Here is a 17340-nt window from a genome sequence, read left to right on the forward strand (position 1 = left end):
CAAAATGGGCTAAAGACCTAAATTTAAGAACTAAAACTATAAACCTCTTGGAAGAAAACACAGGGAGAACATTTTATGACACAGGATTTGGAAATTATTTCCTGCATAGGGCACCTGAAGGCACAAGTAAACTGAACTTCATCAAAGTAACTTTTGTGTATCAAAGGACTTTATCCACAGGGTCACAGGGTGAAAAGAAAACCCAGGGTATGGAAGAAAATATCTGCAAATCATATATGTGATAAGGATTAATACTCAGAAAATAGAGCACTCCTAAAACTCAAACACCAGAAAACAAACAACCCAATTATGTCCAAAAGATTTAAGCTGACATTTCTCCAGACATACAGGGATGTGCAATAAACATATGAAAAGATATCCAACATCACCAATCAAGGAAATGCAAATCAAAACTACAATGAAATACCACTTCATGCTCAATGGCTACCATTAAAAAAACCAAAATAGGGCGCCTGGGTGGCTCAGTGGGTTAAGCCGCTGCCTTCGGCTCAGGTCATGATCTCAGGGTCCTGGGATCGAGTCCCGCATCGGGCTCTCTGCTCAGCAGGGAGCCTGCTTCCCTCTCTCTCTCTCTGCCTGCCTCTCCATCTACTTGTGATTTCTGTCTGTCAAATAAATAAATAATAATAAAAAATCTTTAAAAAAAAAAAAAATAAATAACAAGTGCTGTCAAAGATGTGGAGAAATTAGAGCCCTTGTGTACTGCCAGCAGGAACGTAATATGGTAAGTATGACAGTTTCTCAAACAAAAAATTAAAAATTAATGTACCATATAAGCCACGTTGATAAAGTATAACTAGACTTTTTTTTTTAACATTTTATTTATATGAGAGAGGGACCGTCAGACAGCCCCCCCACAACTGGTGGGCAGTTGCAGAGGGGAGCCTAACATGGGGCTTGATCAGCGGGAAACCTGCTTCTCCCTCTCCCATTCCCCCTGCTTGTAGTCCCTCTCTCCATGTCTGTCTCTCTCTGTCAAATAAATAAAATCTTAAAAAAAGGGGGGGGCTACATAATGGAACAGTAAGAGATCATTAATATGCTATATTACTATTGTGCAATTAATCATATATCATCAGTTCTAACACATACATATTTCACATTTTTAAGTCTCTGAAATCTGGATGTCTCTTAAAATTGAAGTCATTGCCTAGTTCATCTGGCAGTTCTTTTTTCTAACTGATACCAAAAAAAGGTTCAAGTTATAATAAATAGTAAATTACAAAAGAGCACATGAAGTAAAAACTAATTTTTATAAAAGTTACTGACAATATACATGTCTAGAAAAAAGATTAGAGGATCTACCCCAAAATGTCAGCAATATTTATCTCTAGGTACTAGGAGTTTTATTACCAAAAAAACCTTTAATGAAGTGGAGGTACAGTCATGCCTCCATCCCCTGCCACAATCCTATATATAGCTTATGCATGCCTACTATAACTAATCCAGTATTTATTGAAGAATATCTGCTATGGGTTTAGAAATAAGTCAGGTATCACAGGAGTCAAAGATTCAGAAGAAAGTAATCGCCCTGAAGGAGCTCGGCATCTTGCAAAAGAATTTATGGTCTAGAAGAGTCTAAAGGAAGGTAAGCCAGCAATTTAATGCTATTTAAATACAGAACTAGTTCACTAGTTTTACTTATAAGACAACCCACTTAATATGGATAACACATTTCCTGTTCAGGACTGAAAGAATAAATTAGCATTTTATCACATTAGATGTTAAATATCCTTTATAAATTCTCTTATTCATTACACAGATGATGAAGTTTGAACTCTAAACTCTCCAACTGGGACTCTTAAGATTAAAAACTAAAAACACACTATCATCCTAATTCATGAGACAGACATAATCAATGACAAATCAGCAATAGCAAGAAATACTCTAAACATAACTCTTTATTGTTAAAACATTTTAAAAATTAAAATTTTTTTAAAAAAATGTTTTCCCTACTTTTTCCTTGTTCACCACGCCTTCACTGTGCTGGAGGGTAAAGGGCCTAGAATACTAACTTAGTTCCTGCCCTCAGGGTATCCAGTTTAGCTGAGGGGATTAAAAAAAACAAAAAAAACAAAAAACAAAACAGGGGAGAAAAGCTCCGTGGCACTGGATTTGACAATGACTTCTTAAATAGGACACCAAAAATCACAGACAACAAAAGAAAAAAACAGATAAACAGAACTTGATCAAAATTTAACTTTTGTGCACCAACAGGGTGAAAAGGGAACCCAAAACCTGAGAGAAAAATATTTGCAAATCATACACTAAAAAGGGATTAATATTCAAACTATATATCCACTACTGGATATTTACCCAAAGAATATGAAAACACTAATTCAAAAAGATACATCCATCTTTATGTTCACTGCAGTATTATTTACAATAGTCAAATTATGGAAGCAGCCCTGGTGTCAACTGACTGATGAATGTATAAAGAAGATGTGGGGTGTATATACACACATATATACAATGGAATATTACTCAGGGTTCCCTGAGTGGCTCAGCTGGTTAGGCGTCTGCCTTTGGCTCGGGTCATGGTCCCAGGGTCCTGGGATCCAGCCCCCCATCCTCCCTCTCCCTCTGCCTGCTGCTCCCCCTGCTTGTGTTCTCCCTCTCTGTCAAAGGAATAACATCTTTAAAAAAAAAAAAAAATGTGGAGTATTACTCAGCCATCACAAAGAATGAAATTGTAATCATTTTCACATGATCTAGAAAATATAATGCCAAGCAAAGTAAGTCAGAGAAAGACAAATAATAAAATATGATTTCATTCATATGTGCAATTTAAGAAACAAAACAAAGAAAAAAAGAGAGAGAGAACCGAAAAACAGACTTTTAAGTATAGAAAACAAGCTGATAAGTTACTAGAGGGGAGGTGGGTGGGGGGATGAATGAAATCAGTAAATGGGATCATGGGTACACTTATTATAATGAGCATTAAGTAATATATAAAACTGTTGAATCACTACACTGTATAGCTGAAACTGTAAATTTAAGAATCCAGAACACACAAAGAACATCTAAAACTGAACAAAAACGAACAACTCTAATAAAATTGCCACAGGACTTGAACAGAGACTTATTCAAAGAAAATATACAAATGGCCAATAATCACAAGAAAAGGTGCTCAACATCACTAATCAGAGAAGGGCAAAGCAAAACCACAAAGAAGTATCACCTTACTTCCACTAGGATGGCTAGTTTAAAAAAAAAAAAGAAAGAAAATAACAACTGTTGGTGAGGATATGGAGAAACTGGAACCCTCATATACTGCTAGTAAACATACAAAATGGTATAGCTACTGTAGAAGACAGTACAGCAGTTCCTAAAAACTATAAGCACAGAATTACCTTATGACCGACAAATTCCACTTCTGGGTACATACCCAAAAGAAGTTAAAGCAGGGACACAAATACATACTTGTACACCCATTTCATATTAGCATTATTATCAGCCAAAAAGTGGAACCAACCAAAGTGTCCACCAACAGATGAACAGATACTAGTGTATCTTTCTAAGAAAGGACACATGCTACAACTCAGATGTACCCTGAGGTATACGAAGGAAAATAAACCATTCACAAAATAACAAAATACTGTATTATTCAACCTACATGAGGTGCCTACAGTAGTCAACTTCAAAGAGGAAGTATAATGGTGGTTGTCAGGAGGCTGAAGGGAGGCAAAATGAGGCGTTAATGTTTAATGTATATGGAGTTTCAGTTTTTGAAAATGAAAAGTTTTGGATATGGATGGTGGTGATGAGCAAACAAAAATATGAATGTACTCAATGTCACTGAAGTGTATATGAAAATGTTAAAATAGTAAATTTTGTTACATGTATTTTACCACCAAAACACACACACAAACAGGATCAGGAGTGATAACATAGTAAATTTTGTTACATGTATTTTACCACCAAAACACACACACAAACAGGATCAGGAGTGACAATGTCATAGTCAGAGGCAAATTTTAGAATTTCCAGTAAATTAAAGATCACTTTCAGCAATGATGACAAATGTCGCAACAGGAAAAAAAAAAAAAAAAAACCACGTTAACCAGCCTTCATCAATGGACAGCATTCATGTCAAGAGAAGGATGAGGCACTCCAGTACGAATGCCTGGCAGGTGCAGAGGACATGTAGCAACATTTACAGTAGAAAATGAAGCTGAGGTATGCCCAGGTGGCTGAGTCAGTCGAGCGACTCTTGGTTTCAGCTCAGGTCATGATCTCAGGGTTGTGAGACCTGCCCAGCATCGGGCTCTGCACTAAGTGGGGAGTCTGCTTGAGGATTCTCTCCCTCACACTCTGCTCCTCCCATGCCCCCTCTTCACGTTCTCTCTCTCTAAGTAAATCTTGGGGTGGAGGGGGAGGAAAGAAAGAAAATGAAGTTGAACAAATGAATTCAGAGCCAGAATTTTGGACTTAAATGCAAACCTAAGAGTCTGATCAGTTCAGCAAGGAGAGAGCAGTAAGTTTCTCAAACGAACATGAGTACTACTTGGGTGTAAAAGACTGAAAGGTGGAGGGGAAGATAGGAAAACATTCCACTAACTGTGGCAAACACTAACAGAGCAAACGAGCAACCATAATGTTCCCAAATCTCAGATTAAAAACTGAAGGGAGCAGAGGGACAGGTGGTGACCTGGGATTCCTCAAGTACTGACTGATAATTTACTGTTTCTTGGTCTAGAGAGTGGATGTGGATGGTCTTCACTCAAATACAGCATTAGGCAGGTATTCTCATGATTTGAGCACACTTCTACAGGTATATTATACTTTAATTTTTTCAAAGTTCTGTGAAAAATAAAAGCCCAGGCCCCATTTCCAAGAACCCACAGCCCGGAAAAAGACAGACATAAAAATATTTACCAAACAGTACGAAAGATACAACCAAAGAGTATGTACAAGCTACCCAAGAAGCACTGAGTTCTAAGAGAAAACCCAGAGAAAGTGACATCTAAGGTTGGTTTTAAAGAGAGTAAATGAGTTTGGGGCGCCTGGGTGGCTGAGGGGGTTAAAGCCTCTGCCTTCGTCTCGGTTCCTGCCATCCCGCATCAGGTTCTTTGCTCGGCAGGAAGCCTGCTTCCACCTCTCTCTCTCTCTGCCTGCCTCTCTGCCTACTTGTGATCTCTGTCAAATAAATAAATAAAATCTTTTAAAAAAAAAAAAAAGAAAAAAAGAAAGAAAGAAAGAATAAATGAGTTTGTCAGAGGAATTAAAAAAAAAAAAAAAAAAAGAGAGAGAGAACAGCTCCAGGAAAAGGAAAAAATATGAAAAAGGCACCAAAGAAAACAAAAACAACAATTTATCCAGAGAACTACAAGTAGTTTCAATTGTTCAAAGATGGGAAGATAATCTAAACTGCAGTGAAAACAGAAAAAAAGGAATTAATGTAACATGAACATTGGATGGAGAGACTTTCATCTCTGATTAGATATGGGTAGAAAAGAAAGAAGAATGGAATGGAGATGGTTTTCAATTTGAGGCTCTCCATAATCTGACTATTGCCTCATCCTTCACAGTTCCACCCACAAGTTAGACTCAAGACGGGAAAAACTCTTTTTCCTCCTTCATTGACAGTATCTAATTTGCCCTCCAGGCCAGGTACCAAGTCAAAGGCTAAGGCTATCAGGGGCCTCACAGGCCCACTCTGTAGCAGAAAAGGCAAACAGGGATATCAGTAATATAAGGTACAGTATAATGAAGTACACCTCCTAGTGAGAAGAGGTTTGCTACCATAAAGGAAAGCCCTAACTTGAGTCCTGAGATGTGACTAAGAGTTCATCATGAGGGGCGCCTGGGTGGCTCAGTGGGTTAGAGCCTCTACCTTCGGCTCAGGTCATGATCCCAGGGTCCTCGGATCGAGCCCCACATCCGGCTCTCTGCTCAGCGGGGAGCCTGCTTCCTCCTCTCTCTCTCTCTGCCTGCCTCTCTGCCTACTTGTGATCTCTGTCAAACAAATAAATAAAATCTTTTAAAAAAAAAAAGAGTTCATCATGAAAGGGACATGGTGGGGTGGGTCATTACTGGGAAAACAAGTCAGAGATAAGCCTAGGCCTCTTAAAACCAAACCATATTTAAATCCTGTCTCACTTCCCCAAAATAGTTTATTCATCCACACCACCTCACTCCCACAATCTTCCTTTAAAATATCAGATCATAAAACTCCCTACAATGGCTTCTTACAGATCTTAGAATAAGATCCAAACATATGACCCGGTGTTCCCTGGCAATCTCATGTGAGGCCTTCTCCCCACAGGTCTTAGGTCTCAAAACACATTAAGTTCATTCCTGTCTCAGGACCTTTACACCAGCAGAGGACCCTGTTCCCTTGGTCCAGATCTTCACCACCACGACATACCACCACCCGCAACAACCAGGTCTGTCTGTCATATCTCAGCCTATTACTTTCTCAAAAAATCCCAGGACCCTACCAGTTACTGCTCATCTCCACATACAGTTTAGGTTTCCAGAAAACAAAGGTGTCTCATTTTGGGCATCCTGAGTTTGAGAAGCACCTGGACACTCAGCTCTCTGGAGCAAGGTGACCATGTAGGTGAGGTGAGACACCCACTATCAAAATAGAAACGTGGACTTGAGCACCTAAGTTTGAAGATATGGAAACTGCACAGAGAAGAGATTCTCAACTTAGAGGGAGAGGGCACCCCTGATCTCTAACTCACTCTAAGAATGAGATGATGACGGCAATGAAGGTGATGCCACCTCAACAGTGTCAAAGGCTGAGATATGTTAGAAAGAATCTTGGGTCTGAGTGAACTGAAAGGGGGCGGGGGCTGAGAAGCAAGAGCCGAAAATGTAAGGAAAATCAGAAGAGTCAGGTCATAATTCCACCAACTCCTATCCCCCTTTATGCTTCCTCCACTGAAAAAACCCTATCAAGTTTCATGCAGTTCAAAAGCCACCACCTTCCAGAGCCTTCCTGGACCTCTCCAAACAGAACTTATTAGGCCCCTCTCCATGCTTTCACAAGTTTGGGGTTTCTGTTTTTTGTTTTTTCTATCCTTAGTAGTACAGATGATATGACCCATGCACAAGTACTATTATGGCACTTTTAACAGTCTGCCTTACACTCCATGGGGGGGTATATGCCTTCCCTACATTACACTAAGAGCTCTTGGGAACACAGCCTTTATCTTACGTCATGGGTGGGCCCTTAAAAAAAAAAGCGGATAAAAATTATTTAACTTAATAAGAGTCAAAAAGGGTACATAATTAAGCAGAGGTTTGGATAACTTCTTTCGTCTTGTAAAACAAAATAACACCGCCTAATGAATTTAACTTACATTTTCCTAAAGTAACATAAACCTGTACAGTCACTTCAAAAGTCACTGCTAAATAAAATATCCTCTCATGGAAATGGTTATCCTGTTGCAACAATACAATGATGTAACCGTTTCCTTCAACATAAATACGAAATGTCCTTAATTTAGTTGGGAACTTCACATAACTCATTCTTCTAAATTGTAAATTCTGTTCAAAACAAACACCAAAAATAAATAAATAAATAAATAAACAAACTGTTCCAAAGACGCAGGAGGACATAAGAGGGTGTCTGCCAATCCTGGCTCCAGCCAACTGCCGCTTGCATTGTTGGGAAGCCATTCCTGGCGAGCCAGGGTCAGGCATTCGGTCCACATTTTTTCCAACAAGTGCTTCACACACGCACACTCTTTTAAAAGTCAACAAGAAGGAGTTCAACGCCCCCCGGGCAAAAGGACGAACGAGAGTGAGGCGCGTCCTACCCACCAGCACGAGAAGTCTGAGTAATTTCACAACAAAGGTTAACTCGGTACACGCCGAAAGTCCACTCGGGTGTGGCGCACCTTCCCAGCCAGACCCGGTCAGAGAAAGGCGGCACCCCACTCGCACCCTCGCGCGGGGCCCGGCGAGCCGGAGCGCGGCCTCAGCGAACCTCAAGTCCACCAGACCAACAAGTTTCGGTGGCAGGGGGAGGAGGAGGAGGGTGCGACCACGGAAACCACAAACCACAATCACTTCACAGGGAAGCTCAGCTCCCCGCCACTCCCGCACCGGAAACAGCGCGCAGGCTCCCCTCCACAGGGGAAGGCGGCCGAGGGGGCCCGGCGCGCGCACCGAGTCGGCCGGGATAAAGTTTAAAAACCGCGAGAAAGTTTCTCGAAAGAAAGCGCCGCAGCCGCGCGGGGCCCGCCGCTCGCTCAGCTCCAGCCTCCGCGGCCCCCCAACTCCCCAAGCACCAGGAAGCCTCGGCCCCGCCCGCCGGGCCAGAGCGCAGGCCAGGGGCCCCGCAAGGGAAGCAGCGGGCCGGACGCCGCACCGCAACCCGCCAAGAGCCCGATTCAGGGCGGGGTCGCGGAGGAAACCGCCGCCCGCCCGCCCGCAGGCATGCAGGAAGAGCCCCTCAGCTCGGAGCCGGCGCCCGCCTGAAGAGAGTTACCTGCGGCCAGTGGGGCGAGCGCAAGAAGATTCCCGAGGCCCAAAGCCGACGGTCGCCGCTTTGTCTCCCTCCAGTCCTACTCGGAGGAGGAAATGGGCCGCCAGGCGCCCCCGCCCCCGGCCCGCCCCCCGCCCGCGGCCCCGGCCCCGCCCGCCCTTCCGAGCACCTCCCTCCGGAGCGCTCTTCTCGGCCCCTCCCGCCGCCGCCCCGCTTTCCCTCGCTTTGGGGGTAGGCCCCGACCGAGAGACCCTGGCGACGCCGAGCCGGAACTCGCAAGAGGATCTCTTGCTTTCCGCCCTGGGCCCCCGAGTTACTTCATCCCAGGCCCCTAATGGGCGTTCAGACCGGGAGTGATCCCCGCCTTCCCAGAGGAAGGAGGAGCGGTGACTCCTGGAACAGCCCGGGAGCGGGGGAGGGCAGGTGAGTCACGGCTCCGGGCACAGGTGAGGCTCAGGATGCTGCCCGCGCTGGCTCCACACCTTCCTCCCCCAGCGGGTGAGTCCCGGACCCGGTGAGGCGACGCAGTCCTGGGGACGCTCCGCTGAGGAGTGCCACAGGTGATTCCGAGTAACAGGCTTCCAGAAAAGTACTCTAGGCCCACCCATTTGTTTTACGGAAGGAAAGTGGCCTCGCAGCTGAAGCGGAGTGTTGCCAGAATCCGACTCCAGGGATTTTACAGTGTGATGTGGGAGGCTTCCTTGAAGTCATCTAACCCATCCCCTCACTTCACAGATCCGGAAGCCAAGAGCCCTCCTGTTGCTAGTAGACAAGAAGCCTGTCACAGGAGCGTCCCCTCCTGAGACTGGGCCCCTACACGGACACACACACACACACACACTTGATGGACCCGGCTGCTATCCCTATCCCTCCAGCCATTTAGAGAATGTTATTCCCACTCCTCCTTATCTTCCTGGCGAATGCTCTAAAAAAAACTTCAAAACAAACAAAACAAAAAACAAACAAAACAATTACATACTAATTGTCAGCCTGGTATAGAAAACCCTAACGAGGTTTCAACTCCTTCATCAGGGGATGAGGAACAAGGCTGATTTCAATATTGGCCTAGAAATCCAAAACAAAGCAAGACCATACCCACTGCCACCTTGGTGCTGAGCCATTATTGAGCAGGGTGCTAGGAAGACTGGCCTCAGCATATTTACACTCTACTACTCACATCTCCCTCTCCCCCAGGAAATGCAAACTCCAGAAAGACAGAACTGGTATTCCCTACAGCACCCGGCTCAGCACTCATCCCCGCCCGGCCAGTGCCAAGTTAACGTCCACAGGTGAATGTGCCCACCGTAATTCAAAGTACTATGGGTTTGTGCTCGTTGAGAGATGTGGATCCAGCACTTGGGTGGCTCAGTGGTTATCCGACAACTCTGTTTTTGCTCAAGTCATGATCTCAAGGTATTGAGACCAAGTCCCACCTTGGCCTCCCTGCTCAGCGCAGAGTCTGCTTGTCCCTCTCCTTCTGGTCCTCTTCTCCTCCCCCCCACTTCCAGGGAGTAATAAGGTGAAAACTATTTTCATAATATTAAAATATCATTTGTCTTTTCACTCTCATACTCCCGCTCTCTCAAATAAAAATTTTTTTAATCTTAAAAAAAAAAAACACTTTTTAAAAGACAGAAAGAAGAGATGTGGACAACAGGAGGCAATAGACTATGAAGGGAGAGCACAAACTTAAAGAGAAAGACCGTAATAAGGCCATTGTTGTCCTTCTACACCCCATTCTGTTTCTGTCTTCAGAGTCTTTGCTCCTGGTCTCCCCTGCCTGGAGTGGCCATGGCTTCCCCCCACTACACTTGGCTACCTCAGAACATAGTAATCAGTCAGTAAATATTTGTGTGAACCAACAAGCGACAGTTAAAAGATGATGATGCTCCATAGCTCTGTATATCTATCACTTCACTCAGGAGCAGCTACTTAATTTGTGAGGCCCCTTGTTCAAAAATTATGAACAATTCGGGATGCCTGGGTGGCTCAGTTGGTTAAGCAGCTGCCTTCAGCTCAGGTCATGATCCCAGCATCCTGGGATCGAGTCCCACATCGGGCTCCTGCTTCTCCCTCTGCCTCTGCCTGCCACTCTGCCTGTGCTCACTCTCGCTCCTCTCTCTCTGACAAATAAATAAATAAAATCTTTAAAAAAAAAATATGAACAATTTCAATACAGCAAAAGTGGAGCATTAACAAGTCTTTCTAAGCATAAGGCTCTTAGGTTTAATATTTGCATCCCTCAAAATTCATACGTTGAAAACCTAATGCCAAGAGTGGTGTATTAAGAAATGCAGCCTCTGAGAGGTGATAAGGACGTGAGGGTAGAGCCCTTGGGAATGGAATTAGTGCCCTTATAAAAGAGGCCCCAGAGATAACCCCTATCCCTTCTGCCATATGAGGACAGAGCAAAAAGGATCAGACTGTATATGAGGAAGAGAGCTTTTATCAGAACATGACCACGCTAATGACTTGATCTGGGACTTTACAGCCTCCAGAACTATAAGAAATAAATTTCTGTTGATTATACTACCTAGTCTGTGATATTTTGTTAGAGCAATACAAAGGCCCTAAAAATGAAAGTGCAGGAATGTTTTGGGAAGGGGGGGGGGGTCAGGTAACAAAAAGGATATGAAGACAGACTTACAGTGCATCCTGTAAGCTAAGGGGTATCAGACTTCTACCTCTGAGAAGCCTTGAAAAGTTTACCAGGGAAGACTTGAGCATTTGTTGTGTCTCAGGCACTTGCTTTGTGCCGGGGAGGATGACAATGAATAAAACTAACCTGATCCTGTTCTCCCACAACTTAAAATATAATGGAAGAAACGGCTACTAAAACAGATTAACTCTCCCGATGCCTGGGTGGCTCAGTTGGTTAAGCATCTGCCTTCAGCTCAGGTCATGACCCCAGGGTCCTGGGATCCAGTCCCACATCCGGCTCCTTGCTCATCAGGGACTCTGCTTCTCCCTCTGCCTGTTCTGTCTCCTCCTCCCCCTGCTTTGCCCTCTCTGTCTGACAAATAAAAAGAAAACAGGTAAACTAAAAAGAAAGTCAAGTGTAAAGATAAAAGAGAGATACAAGTAGATTTCGGGGGGAAATTACCCTAGTCTGGGTTCAGTGATCTGAGGAAGGGATCTTTATGCTATGACCCACTCCAGTCACATTTTAGCACTCACCTCTCCATCAGAACTGCTTTTATTAAGGTCCCTGATGACCTCCATGATGCTATATCCAGTGGTCATTCTCTGTGCACAGCTGACTTGTATCATCATCAGTACTTAATCACTCTTCCTGAAACATTATCTTCATTTGGCCTCTAGGGCACTAGGCTCTTCTGAGTTTGTTCCAGCCTCCCTGGCTCCAACTTACCCTCCTTTGGAGATTCCTTCTAAAACCTCCCAACCTCTAAATGTTGGAGCAGCAGTTCTCAAGGTGTAGTCCAGGGACTCCTAAGTCCCTTTCCAGGGAGTAGTAAGGTGAAAACTATTTTCATAATATTAAAATATCATTTGTCTTTTCACTCCCAGTCTCTCATGGTGTATAGTATTCCAGACTACATGATGTATATAATAGGGCATCACAAAGAATGCAGAAGCAGACAGAGAATCCAGTTACCTTTTATTAAGCCAGACAGTAAAGAGATTTGCAAAAAGGCAAAATAATGACACATCTCCCCGAATTTCCTTTTATTTTAAAACACATTGCCATTTTTCTTTAAATTATATTTATGACAATTTAATAATACAGTAAACATTGATAGATAAAATTCACATGCACAAAAGCCCTTTGTGATCCTCAAAAAGTTTTAAGAGTGTAGAAGATTCCTGAGAGCAGAAAGTTTAAAAACTGCTGTTAAAGGAGTGCCTGGGTGGCTCAGTGGGTTAAAGCCTCTGCCTTTGGCTCAGGTCATGATCCCAGGTTTCTGAGATCAAGCCCTGCATCAGGCTCTCTGCTCAGCAGGGAGCCTGCTTCCCCCTCTCTCTCTGCCTGCTTCTCTGCCTACTTGTGATCTCTGTCTTTCAAATAAATAAATAAAATATTAAAAAAAAAAAAACAAAAAACTGTTGTTAAAGTGTCCCAGGACTCCATCCTTGGACCTCTTTTTCTGTTTGCCATAATCCCGCTAGTGATCTCATCCAGTCTTTTGGCGTTAAGTATGCTGACCATTCCAGGTTTATATCACAAGCTGAACCTTTCTCCTGAGTTCTAAACTCGCATATCCATTTCCCTACTTGATACCTCCATTTGAATACCTAGTAGACATCTAGGTATCTCACACTTCATATGTCTATATGTCTAAAACTGATTTCCTGATAACTCTGTCCAAACCTGCTGACCCCACAGTTTGCTTCATTTCATTAAATGGCAACTCCAGGGGCACCTGGGTGGCTCAGTAGGTTAAGGGTCTGCCTAATGCTCAGGTCATGATCCCAGAGTCCTGTGATTCAGTCCGCATTGCATCAGGCTCCCTGCTCAGCGGTATTCTTCTCCCTCTCTCTCTGCCCTTCCTTCTGGCTCATGCTCACTCTCTCTCTCAAATAAATAAATAAAATATATTTTTTAAAAATGGCAACTCCATTACTCTAGTTGTTTAGGCCAAAAACTTTGGAGTCATCCTTGACTATGTTCATTCCCTCACACATTTTATATCTGGTTCCTCAACAAATCTGGGCCTCTACCTTCAAAATATATTCAGTGTGTGTACATATATATTTTTTTAATTTTTTTTTTTTTTTTACCATTTCCATTGTTACCATCCTGAATCAAGCCATCATCATCTCTTACTTGAATTTCACAGGAGCCTCCTCACTGGTCTCCTTACCTTTGCCCTTGCTTCCCTCAGTCTAGTCTTAATTCAGCAGCTGGAGTGATACTGTTAAAATATAAGTCCAAACATGTCATTCCTACTCTGCCCAAAAGTCTCCATTGGCTCCCATCCCACCCAGAGTAAAAGGCAAGGTCCATATAAGGGCCGGGAGACCTCTCCTGCTCCTACACATTTCTCTGACACACTGGCCTCTTTACTATTTCTGGAACCCATCAGGCAGGCTCTCGCCTTAGGGCCTTTGCTTTCTGCCTGGAATGTTCTCCTCCAAATAGCTGCCTGACTCACTCTCTCACCTCCCCCAGGTCTAGGCTCAGCTATCACTTTTTGGGAGGCTTCCTCTTGGCCACCCTATTTAAAATTGCAACCCCTTCCCCCAACATTCCCATTCCTTTTTCCTTGGTTTATATTTCTGCTTAGGGCGTATCACCATCTGACATGTAATGTCATACATATATTTATTTTTTAACTTACCATTTTCTCCTGTCTTCCACTAGAATTTAAAGCCTCGTGAGGGCTAGTGTTTCTGTTTTGTTCAGTGCCTAGAAGAGTGCCTGGTACAAAGCAGATCTCTCAATAAATATTTGTCAAATGAATGAAAAAATAAGTGGGACCTTAAAAAAGACATTGGCAAAATAGATAGGGAGAGAAGGAAAGAGTTTCGTTCTAGACCAAGGGACAAGGAAGTTTGAAGGCCATGAGTCCCATTCTAGGAAAAGAAGTTCTGTGATTTGGAAGCTGGTAAGGTAGGTAGAGGCCAGACTGGAGAGGACTTTGTAAGGCCTTACAATTTATTGTGAGAGGAATGGGACATCACAAAGGATTTTAAACAAAGAGATAGCATGATCATATTTTGTTTCTGAAAATTTTATTTTGAAAAAAAATTTTTGTTTTTACTTTGGAGGAGCGCTTGGGTGGCTCAGTTCGTTAAGCAACTGCCTTTGGCTCAGGTCATGGTCTCAGGATTCTGGAATTGAGCCCCAGCACTCTGCTCAGCAGGGAGCCTGCTTCCCCCTCTCTCTGCCTGCCTCTCTGCCTACTTATGATCTCTGTCTGTCAAATAAATAAATAAAATCTTAAAAAAAAAGTCCATCTTCCCCAAAGTATTCTTGTCTAAAATTGTGATCCCAAACTAACAATCTTTTTAATTCTCTCTGGGAATTTGCTGTTTCATCTCCCTTGACTTTTCCTAACAGCTATCATTATATCTCCTGAGCCCAGTAACCGAGGCTTTGCCACCACATCATAAGGAACTTTCCCCAATGCCTCCTCTCCCAAATACCTGCACTTGGCCTGAAAGGGCAAATAAAATCTTTTTTAAAAAAAGAAAGAAAGAAAAAGGATAGAGGATCCTAGGTCTTGTCAATAGATTGAACATGGAGCTTTCTGACTTGCTCAGCTGAAGAAACAGTGTTGTCATTTACCTAAATGGAGAGCCCTGGAGGTAAAGAAGGTAGGGATGGATGGGGTAGAAAACAGTGCACTCAAAGAGTTATTTCAGGTCATGCTTAGTTTCAGTGCCTACCAAACATCTAAGAAGAGATAACCTGTGGACAGGGGTATATCCAAATCTGAACTCAGGAAAGGCCCTGAGAGGAGCTAGTGCTGTAGAACTCACCTGCATCTGGAGAATGTGTAGCAAAAAGAGATGGAGGCCCAAGACCAGCTTTTAAGAGGAAGAGGAGCCAGAAGAGGACAGAACTCCCTCCTGCAACCAAGAGCCCTCCTTTCCTTTCCTAAAATCCATCAATTCTCGAAACCACCCCACTCCATGGGGAGCCTGCTTCTCCCTCTCCCTCCCCCTGCTTGTGTACATTCTGTCAAATAAATAAATAAAATCTCTGAAATGCGCCAATTCTTTTCCTTTTTTTTTTTTTTTAAGATTTTATTTATTTAGGGCGCCTGGGTGGCTCAGTGGGTTAAGCCGCTGCCTTCGGCTCAGGTCATGATCTCGGGGTCCTGGGATCAAGTCCCACATCAGGCTCTCTGCTCAGCAGGGAGCCTGCTTCCTCCTCTCTCTGTCTGCCTGCCTCTCTGCCTACTTGTAATCTCTCTCTGTCAAATAAATAAATAAAATCTTTAAAAAAAAAAAAAAAGATTTTATTTATTTATTTGACAAAAAGAGAAAGAGATCACAAGTAGGCAGAGAGGCAGGCAGAGAGAGAGGGGGAAGCAAGCTCTCCACTGAGCAGAGAGCCCGACGCAGGGCTCGATCCCAGAACCCTGAGATCATGACCTCAGCTGAAGGCAAAGGCTCAACCCAGTGAGCCACCCACGCACCCCACCAATTCATTTCCTACATTAGGATCTTGTCATTTCTGCACCCTGTACTTGCGAATTTCTTTGCCCTAACTCTTCATCTTGCCTCCTTCTTAGTCTTTTTTTTTAATTAAGTATTTTATTTAGCGTCTACTTATATACTGGATTTTTGAGATCACTTATACTGTTTTTTTTTCCCCAATCTTTTCAGCCACTTTTTTTCTTTTTTTTTTATTTGACAGACAGAGATCACAAGTAGAGAGGCAGGCAGAGAGAGAGAGAGGGAAGCAGGCTCCCTGCTGAGCAGAGAGCCCGACGCGGGACTCGATCCCAGGACCCTGAGATCATGACCTGAGCCGAAGGCAGCGGCTTAACCCACTGAGCCACCCAGGCGCCCCTTTTCAGCCACTTTTTAAAATACTTTATTCTTTTTTTTTTTTTGTAAGATTTAATTTATTTATCTGAGAGACCTAGAGATAGAGAGAGCTGGAGTGGGGAGGAGGGGAGAAACAGGATCCCTGCTCAGCAGGGAGCCTAATGTGGGGCTGATCCCAGGACTTGCAGTATCATGATCTGACCCAAAGGCAGACACTTAATTGACTGAGCTACTCAGTTGCCCCCAAAAATACTTTATTCTTTTTAGAACAGTTTTAGGTTCACAGCAAAATTGAGAGAGAGAGCGATTTTGTCTCCACACACTCATAGCCGCCATTATCAATATTCCCCACCAGAGTAGTGCATTTATTAAAACTGCTGAGCCTATATTGACACATCCTAATCACCCCAAATCACAGTTGATCTTAAGGTTGACTCTTGGTGTGTATTCCACAGGTGTGGACAGATGCGTAATTACATGCATCTGTCATTATACCATCATACAAAGTATTTTTACTTTTTCATTGCCCTGAAAATCCACTGTGCTCTACTTATTCAGCCTGGCCTCCACTTCTCATTCTTGAGGAACATTTTTGCCATCACCTGGTCGGAGAGGCCTTCCATGACCACACCCCCATACCCCAGTCACTCCCTACCATAGTACTGTATTTCTACTCTCGAAAGCACTCATTTCTCTCTAGAAATACCTTGTTTATTGGTTTATTTTCTCTCTCCGCCATTAGATTCTAAGTTCCATGCATGCAGACAGGAGTCTTGTCTGGCTTTTTCACATCTCTGCTTTTATAATTTAGCACAGTTCCTGGAACATAAAATGCACTTTAAAAATATATCCAGGGGCCCCTGGCTGGCTCAGTCAGGAGAGTGTGCAACTCTTGATCTTGGGGTTGTGAGTTCAAGCCCCTTGTTGCGTGCTGAGATTACCCAAATAAATACAACCTTAAAAAAGAATGAGTGGCCACAGATACGGGAGAAAAACCAAGTGGCACTGAAGCCAAGGAATTGTTCACTAACGTCAACTAATGACATCTGGTTTTTTTATAAAGTTTTTTTCAAGATTTTTTATTTGACAGGGAGAGAGACCACAAGTAGGCAGAGAGGCAGGCAGAGAGAGTGGGGGAGAAGCAGGCTTCCCACCCACCAGAGAGCTGACATGGGGCTCGATCCCAGGACCCTGAGATCACAACCTGAGCTGAAGGCAGAGGCTTAACCCACTGAGCCACCCAGGCTCCCATGACATCTGGTTTGAGGCTTACATTTGGTAAGGGTTCAGTTCACTTCAGGTTGTTGAACACAGTGCAACATAATCACGAGAGGTAAACCACACCAAGAATGTTACAGAAAAGCAATCAAAAAAGTCAATCGGGGGTGCCTGGGTGGCTCAGTGGGTTAAGCCTC

At 43.5% G+C, this 17340-nt stretch overlaps 1 protein-coding gene across 2 annotated transcripts in view; it reads right to left on the reverse strand.

Annotated features, from left to right (window-relative positions):
* Positions 1-17340, reverse strand: part of CTNNA1 (catenin alpha 1) — a 319319-nt gene that overhangs the window by 178627 nt on the left and 123352 nt on the right. Inside the window, exon 1 of one of the 2 annotated variants that reach the window (XM_044226594.1) lies at positions 8468-8572. The exons of the other annotated variant lie outside the window; for it this stretch is intronic. The gene's annotated coding sequence lies outside the window, so the exon portion shown is untranslated. Of the gene's footprint in view, positions 1-8467; positions 8573-17340 lie in introns of those variants that run through there. 2 annotated transcript variants of the gene reach the window in all.

The sequence above is a fragment of the Neovison vison genome, chromosome 1, assembly GCF_020171115.1.
Source record: "Neovison vison isolate M4711 chromosome 1, ASM_NN_V1, whole genome shotgun sequence".
NCBI classification, from domain to species: Eukaryota; Metazoa; Chordata; class Mammalia; order Carnivora; family Mustelidae; genus Neogale; species Neogale vison.